The 8,447-nt window shown below is 37.9% G+C and overlaps 1 long non-coding RNA gene across 1 annotated transcript; it reads left to right on the forward strand.

The window, feature by feature from the left end:
• The first annotated feature begins 6,023 nt into the window (after nucleotides 1-6,023).
• Nucleotides 6,024-6,570, forward strand: LOC131432686 (uncharacterized). Its single transcript, XR_009229942.1, has 2 exons — nucleotides 6,024-6,193; nucleotides 6,262-6,570. It is a non-coding gene; the product is annotated as an uncharacterized LOC131432686 (long non-coding RNA).
• The last annotated feature ends 1,877 nt before the right edge of the window (nucleotides 6,571-8,447 follow it).

Consider the following 8,447-nt stretch of genomic DNA (forward strand, 5'->3'; position numbering starts at 1 on the left):
AGCGGAGCGGAAACAGAAACATCCATATTCCATTACTGACAATATCGTCGTTTTGTACAACCTGATCAGGTCTCCTGGGTGAGAGCCCCACCAAGTTCCGGTTATTGTACGAAGGAAATTGATTCTCTGTAGGCATTTTCGTTTCAAATACCTAATGTGACATCCCCAGGTACCTTTGGAATCGAACCAGACCCCGAGATATTTAAATGTGAAAACCTGAGCTATGGTTTCACCCCCTAGTTGTAGCTGTAATTGCGCAGGTTCTCGCTTCCTTGAAAATACAACCAGCTCAGTTTTCTCCGTAGAGAACTCGATACCCATTTGAAAAGCCCATGTCGACAAGTTGTCGAGGGTATCTTGCAATGGTCCTTGGAGATCGGCAGCTTTGGGTCCTATAATAGACACAACACTGTCGTCGGCAAGTTGTCTTAGCGTGCAAGATGTGTTGATACATTCATCAATGTTATTTACGTAAAAGTTGTATAAAAGGGGGCTTAAGCATGAGCCCTGAGGAAGACCCATGTAACTGAATCGCTTTGTCGTCAAATCACCATGCTCAAAATGCATGTGTTTCTCGGACAATAGATTATATAAAAAGTTGTTCAAAACTGGTGAAAGACCATGCTGATGCAACTTCTCAGATAGAACGTTAATGGAAACTGAATCGAATGCCCCCTTGATGTCGAGGAAAACTGATGCCATTTGTTCTTTACGAGCAAATGCCATTTGAATTTCTGTTGAGAGCAACGCTAGACAATCGTTCGTTCCTTTGCCCCTGCGGAACCCAAATTGTGTACCTGAAAGCAATCCATTTGTTTCGACCCAATTGTCTAGACGGAAGAGAATCATTTTCTCCAACAATTTCCGAATACAGGAAAGCATAGCAATCGGCCGATACGAATTGTGATCGGAGGCTGGTTTTCCAGGTTTTTGAATAGTAATAACTCTCACTTCTCTCCATTCGTGTGGGACAATATTACCCTCGAGGAACTTGTTGAATAAATTCAACAAGCGCCTTTTGGCAGAGTCGGGCAGATTTTTCAACAAGTTGAATTTAATTCTGTCTAACCCCGGGGCTCTATTGTTACACGACAAGAGCGCAAGTGAGAACTCTACCATCGAAAACGGTGTTTCGTTTGTATTCAATGTCGCGACGCGGGATATCTTCTGTTCCGGAACAGAATCAGGACATACTTTCTTAGCGAAATCAAATATCCAGCGGTTAGAATATTCCTCGCTTTCGTTCGCGTGATTTCGATTGCGCATGCGACGGGCCGTATTCCAAAGAGTGCTCATTGCTGTTTCTCTCGTTAATCCGTCAACAAACCTTCGCCAGTAACCGCGTTTCTTAGCTTTAATCAGACTTTTCATTTGAAATTCTAACGCCGCGTATTTCCGATAATTATCTGGAGTTCCGTTCCTTCTAAACGAGATGAAGGCTGAAGCTTTTTTCGTTTTCAGCTCTGAGCACTCTTTGTCCCACCATGGGTTGGGAGAACGCATACTAGTTTGCGCGCTAGGTACTCGTTTCGTCTGAGCTTGAATTGCGGTGTCAAGAATCAAGCCAGCCAAAAATGTATACTCTTCCTCCGGAGGAAGCTCCTGTGATGTTTCCAGTTTCTCAGACATCGAGCTCGCGTAACGTTTCCAATCAATGTTTCGTGTGAAATCGTACGAAACATTGATTGTTTCCGATGGTCTTCCACGGTTGGTGATAGAAACTATGATCGGCAAGTGATCGCTACCGTGAGGATCACAGATTACCTTCCACTTGCAATCTAACTGTAGCGAAGTCGAGCAAAGGGATAAATCCAGCGCACTTGGTTGTGCTGGTGGTCTAGGGTTCCGTGTCATTTCTCCCGTGTTTAGAATTGTCAAATTGAAGTTGTCACACAGATCTTGAATTAACGAAGAACGATTATCATCATATAAGCAGCCCCATCCTGTACCATGCGAGTTAAAGTCCCCTAAAACCAGCCGCGGTGAAGGAAGAAGTTCTATGATGTCTGCAAGCCGACGATGCCCTATCGAGACTCTGGGAGGAATGTAGATAGAAGCTATACATAGATCTTTGCCTTTAATATTAATTTGGCAAGCAACAACTTCAATTCCCGGTGTCGAGGGGAGGTTAATACGATAAAATGAATAGCACTTTTTAATCCCTAAAAGTACCCCTCCATAAGAGTCTTCTCGGTCCAGGCGGATTATGTTAAAATTATGGAAGTCGAGGTTGATGTTAGAAGTAAGCCAAGTTTCACTCAAGGAGAATACATCGCAATTATGAGTATGTATTAAGTGTTTGAAAGAATCAAGTTTTGGGATGATACTTCTGCAATTCCACTGAAGCACAATGATCATATCTTCGATTCTCAGTGGTAAATTATCCATCAAAAGATACGATCGCTGCAAGGAGGGGCCATTGTTCAGTCAACTGTTTTAAAAATGTCCTTACTGTTGGCAGTAGAGCAGTTAGGAAGCTTTTCAGAGGATCAGTAATATTGAAGGCTGTTAATATCCAGTCCACGATATCAGAAAATTTCAATAATCCAGCGTTTGTTGGATTTTCTGGTTGTGCTTTGGGGTCATTCGGGGTTTTTGATGCCCCAGGAAGTGCTGGGTACTCCTTATCATCCCTAAGTTTTTTGAACCCAGGAGGTGTTTGCTTCGGTTTTGAGTCAGCACTTTTTGTTTCCGTTTGGTTCTTTTGTGACGAAGAGGACAGTCTGAGGCCTTTACGAGGAAGCTTGGGAGAAGCCAGATTTTGTCTTTTCCTGCTTCCTTCAACCTGTGTGTAGGAAGGTCCTTCGCCTGGGTCGTCAGAGGTATCCTCTTCAACTGGCAAGATTGCAAACGGGTTCTCAGGGGTCGATGGAGTGGTTCTTTTTAAGATTTCCGCATAAGAACGTTTGGAACGTTCTTTCACGGATCGCTTCAATTTCTCCGCACGCTGTATGTACGTAGGGCACACCGAAAGATCATGAGGATTCTCCCCGCAGTAGCAACACTTTTCCACTGCTCTTCTGCAGAGATCGTCCTCATGGGCCTCTCCGCATTTGCCGCATCGCAGTTTGTTGCAACAATAGGTTGCCGTATGACCTAGCTGTTTGCAGCTTGTACAATGCATTACCCGCGGTACATACAGCCGAACAGGTAGACGAACTCCACTCACTACCAAATAATTTGGAAGTGCAGATCCGGCAAAAGTCACGCGAAATGAGTCCGATTGGTAAAATTTACCATCTATCGATTTGGAGTGCAATTGCTTGCACTCCAAAATTTTCACTGGTTGAAGGTCGGGGTTTTTGAAACGGCCTACCCCGTCCTTCATCAGATCTTCGATTGTCAGACTTTCGTCACGGACCACACCGTCGATCTCCACCACATGAGACGGGACGTACACGCGGTACTCCTTCGTGAACAACTCGTTGGTAGCAATCCCGTTTGCTTGCTTCAGGTCGGACACAACAACGCGTAACTTGTTTGGCGAAACCTTATCTATTGTTTTTATTGCCGAGTAATGTTTTTCCAGGTCCCGAGCAATATTTAAAACTCTGAGAGACTTTAATTTGGGCCGGAAGTATACCACCCACGGACCCCCCGAGCCATCGTCTTGGTAAACTTTTTGGCGAGCAGGCAATATCTTAAAGGGAGATGGAGGCATCGGAGAGGGAAATGGCATCGGAGAGGGAGATGGTATCGGAGGGGGAGATGGTATCGGAGGGGGAGATGGTATAGGAGGGGTAGATGGCATCTCGGAAGCAAACTCAGCCTCTAAATGTTCTTCGTTCATTCGTTCAGCTTCGCCCTCCTCCGAGACACCCCCACTGTCATCAATATTCATATTTAAAGTGCGGGAGTAAAGAAGTCTCCCGCACTTGAAATGAAAAAGAAAGAAATAAAATGAAAAGAAAATATATGAATAGTAAAAGTTGAAAGAAAAAGTTTGAGAAAATACTTAACAGTATGTCACGGTAAGCTGTTAGGTGAGTTGCTCCTTCACTCCTTCGTTGTGCTTCAGCGTGACCTTGACTCAGGATTTGGCTGCTGCGATGCGGGTAGCAAACAATAGAAATAACTGCTGCCCGAGGATAGCACAATAGCGCCTACTGTCGATACCGATACAAAACCGGTGCACAGACAGAACTCACTTGCGGGGATGCTACTTTTTATCACTTTTATTTAATGCCTATACTACAGCCTCTGCTGTGATAGGCACCTTCGTCTTACCGATGTCGATTGTTAAAAAACGCGTGTGCTCACTTCGAACATTCGGTTACGAATGACAGTTTGATCACGATGTTCGGTAGAGCCGAAATATGGATGTATATGTAAAAACGTCTATCTGATTCAAGTTTCTGTCTCATTTTAGAAGTACTAAATTAATTTCATTTGTATATAAATTCTATTTGTGTTTTAATAAAGTTCAGTCTAAGTCTAAATCACGGTGTCAGTGTTATTATCCGAAAACAACCGCACGATCCGAAAGCGTCTTCAGTGTGCAATTTTGTACTTGCGACTAGAATACTGAACGTAGTATCTCTTAAGCAAACGTCTAAATCCACTATCTGAAAGGGCGCCCAAAATTCTAACAGTTAGCGTGGTGTTTCTTCTTTCCTTCGCGGAAGAACCCACAAGTGCGGCTAACACTGGTATTGATTATTTTAATCGACGACCAACAATAGTTTTAAATGTAGATAATAAGTTTATACTTAGAGTTAAGTATAAGTTTAATTTCATTGAGTTACTATTCGTTAAGGTTGATGATGTAACCATTAATATGTAAATAGATGTAAAATAACAAGCGATCCGTTAGAAATGCATTCTGCAAATAAATGCCTTTTTAATGTTAGTTTTAACTGAGTTTTATATACTATACAATCATGTACCATTTCATGTAATTATTATGTGATTTTCCTATGCTCAATAAAGATGTTTAAGTCATGTAACTATTACGTGAAGTTCTGTTAAAACATATGAAAATCACGTTGTATCCAACGAACAAGTGATATATTATTTACCTATTGAATAAGATGCATGATATATGAACAATCCGATACCCCATAGAATTTATGTGAAAAGTTGGGTGGATGAGATTCATGTATGTTTTCAAGTAGAATTAACGTGATTTCTTTTTTGAGTGTATAACTCTGCGTGTAAACAGAGTTGCCAGGATATTTTTTCAAAAACCTACCAATACTCAAACATTTATCTGGGTTTGTCTGGGTTTCAGGAATTGACATATTGTCGCAAAACTGAAATGTAGAGGCGCTGCTTGTTAAGAGATGATACTTTCAGCAAGAGCTGTCAAATCGGTAGGAAAATTTCTAATTACTTCACCTTTTCTACAATTTCTTATGAATACGGGCAACTTCATTTGAAAAATCATACACTCAAATAAAAACACACTTAAAAATAGTTACTCAAAAATGAGTAAGATCTCACTCATCTACAGAAAAAGTGGAACAACTCTATTTTAGAGTAACTCCGAAGTTACACAAATTTGAGTTCTTCCACCGGAAACGATATTTGGGTAAAATCTACTCATTTACTGAGTAATACTTTATTTGTACATGTACCAAAAATAGAGTAACTATCACTCAAATTTTGAGAGAAATTTTATTTCACATATACCAAATTTGCAAAAAAAATTGCTCCTTTTCTGAGTGTATTATAAATAATAGTGTAAATATTAAGTAATTGAACTCAATACTATATCAAGTGGTGTTTGCTTGGAGTAGTGTGTCAATCGCAAATTAACATACATGTCAGTTATGCTCAGGCACCAATCATACACAAAATATACAACCTGTTGTTACAAATGGTTATTACAACTTTTAGACTGATCTTGCTAATAGTAACAAAAAAACGAGTTAATGCGTTAAACTCAAATTTAGAGTAGGAGTTACTCAATATCATTGATGATAACTACTCAATTTTTGACGTTTCCATGTATCATTTGAAAATGAGTAACTAGTACTCAAACTTTGAGTAACTTTTTCTAAACGTGTAGAATGGTTTCAAATGTCAAATTGAATATTTTACGTGACGAAAATGAATGTTATACGAACATCCCCTAAAATGAATAGAGTCATCACATAAGGTTTACGTGAATTGACCAAACGTCGAACAATCTACGTGAATTTTCAGTGTAAAAAACTCGATTTTGAAAATGGCGAGCAGTGGCCCTCGAAGTGTAAGTAGTGTAAATATTTGCGAGTTATTTAATTACAATTTTTTACTCCATCGACCGGACCATTCCAGTATGAAAGTTTCCATGTGTTTAACTGGACCGAGTGCCTGCGTGAGTCCGGAAGTTTACCCGCTCCTGCCGAATGTTTCAAACAGGCCGTCGGTGTGAAGCTAGAGACACTGGAACCATGTAATGCGACTTCAACCTGCATCGGTAGTGTTGTGGGAGTACTTGGATCTTGACTGCGGCTTCGGTTGGATGGCAGTGACAACATAAACGATTTCTGGAGGCTTGTCGATTTGAGATACCACGACGTTATTAGTTGCTTTTTAAGCCATTATAATTGTATGACAATTTTTTGATATAAATGTTTTATATTTCATGGCATTTTTCATTTCATAGATTTATATCAAGATCTGGCATCTTTTTTTTTTTTCAACCAATATATAAAATAGTAATTTTCAGGTATCTAAATTTGATACGAACTGATAGATGAATGTGAAATGAACAGTACATTACATTTTACCTATGAAACACGAATCTTTTACTGGATTATGTATAAAACAGCTTTTAAATGCCAGTCCATTAAAACCTACGTGAAATGATGAGTAGAAAATGTAAGTAAGTGTTACTACTTTGTGAAATAATTTCTATTCATGTTTCAGTAGAACCAGAAATCAGTAATGATTTTCATCGCTACTAGCTTTGACGCTTTGTTGAAAACGTAGCACATCCCTACATATGCGAGTTGTTTATAGCGAGAAAAGGAAAAAAGAAAACCAAATTTTAACAAAACTCGCACGAAATCTCGCGAAAGAAAAGCTTTCTAACTGATATTTTTCGCCAAATGCATAGTAAAATCATTTACTATGTTTCTGATTTTTCGTGAATTGGGTTAGTATTTTAGAAATTTGCAATTTAGGGTGAAATTTCAGCGACAAAGCATGAGGAAGCAGTGAGTTGTCTTGCTTCGACCTGACCATGGCGAAGCGCTACCTTAATAAGGATTTCAAAAGAGGCTTAAAAGCTTTTTCGTATGAGCAAACTATTAGTATTAGTGACAAGAAGCAGTCTCGGCATAAAATGCCTTTTGCGGAATTTGATATTTCTGTTCTTACAGACAGATGGAAAGAATTAATGCTCATCGAATATACAATTCTACAGCCATCATGTTTATTTTATTGTCGATATTTAATTTTATTAGTGGATGCAGATAATACACGCAGAAAAATTTATTTTAAATTTTAATATATTACACTTTGAATTCAAAGATATTTTATTTTGAATCAGCGCTTATTTTCATTTTCCTTTGATTCAAATACATTTGATATTTACTTCAAAGCAAATTATTTTTATTTCTACGCACACAGAAATAAACAAAATAAACATTAAATTCAAATAAATTGTGTTTTGAATTCAAATATATTTTATTTCCACCTGAATTTCATTTCACTTAGAATCAAATACAATTGTTATTTGATTCAAACAAAATAATTTTGTTTCTAAAATCATTTCACTTTGATTTAAATACAATTGTTATTTGATTCAAAGCAAATTAGTTTTGTTTCTAAAATCAGGCTTTCGGGCGACTGTGTGTAGATTCAATGATGTTTTTTTTAATTCAATAAATTGTTATTTGAAAAGAATTTTTGACTAATTATTGTAAATTAAATATTAATTATTGTAAATTATTTTTTTATTTATTATTGAATGCATTTTGTGCGCTCAGTTGAGTACGGTTGCGGGATTGACTCCTCTGATTCCTTTCGTTCAATAATTTCCAAAAGCTCTAATGTGAAACCGCTGTCTGGAATGAATACAAATGTTAGATAAGAATTCATAACCTACCTATCCTATGAAAGCACTCACTATAGTATCGCACAATTCGATCGATTTCAATCTTAGCCAAAGTTGTGTTAAATTTCATAAAATCAGCCAGTACAAACGTTTGATTCAATGAAAATGTTTTAGAATCAATAATCTCTGGCATTTGATTCAAGGACGAAAAGTTTCATTCCAAGAATTTGAATCTAAGACTAAGTACATTTAATTCAATTAAACTCAAGCGTCAACATATTATCTTATTCGAATCTATTCAACGACATATTTGATTCAAATACATTTAATGTACTGTAACAAGCATTTGAATCAAATACATTTTTGATTTGTTTCAATAAAATTTGGAAATTTGAATCCATATCTCAATATATTTGAATCTAATATACTTTGCCACACTAAATTTGATTCAAAAAGTGTT

The sequence above is a fragment of the Malaya genurostris genome, chromosome 2 (genome assembly GCF_030247185.1).
Source record: "Malaya genurostris strain Urasoe2022 chromosome 2, Malgen_1.1, whole genome shotgun sequence".
In the NCBI taxonomy this organism is placed as follows: Eukaryota; Metazoa; Arthropoda; class Insecta; order Diptera; family Culicidae; genus Malaya; species Malaya genurostris.